Source organism: Penaeus monodon, chromosome 29 (assembly GCF_015228065.2).
Source record: "Penaeus monodon isolate SGIC_2016 chromosome 29, NSTDA_Pmon_1, whole genome shotgun sequence".
NCBI classification, from domain to species: domain Eukaryota; kingdom Metazoa; phylum Arthropoda; class Malacostraca; order Decapoda; family Penaeidae; genus Penaeus; species Penaeus monodon.
The window spans coordinates 35,075,605-35,075,886 of record NC_051414.1 but is presented as its reverse complement, the minus strand read 5'-3'; positions in this window follow the sequence as shown (position 1 = coordinate 35,075,886).

Below are 282 nucleotides of genomic sequence, written 5' to 3'. Positions count from 1 at the left end.
GCCATGCCTTTAATTAATTGCCTAGCTCTTAGAAAAAGCAACACAAATTTCGACAGAGATTAATACTTCGCCGAACGTCTGTCAAGTCAATCTCGCAGCTGTTGCATGCAGTATGGCAGCAACATTGCAGAGCGAATGAAAACGGGAACTCTGCAATTGCGGGGAAACACTGAAAAACGCGTTATCAAAAAAAAAAAAAAAGTTTTATCATCCCCCTCAAAATTTTCCTCAATGCCGAAATTCACCGATTTTACCGCAGTGAAAATACGACATATGAAAAAT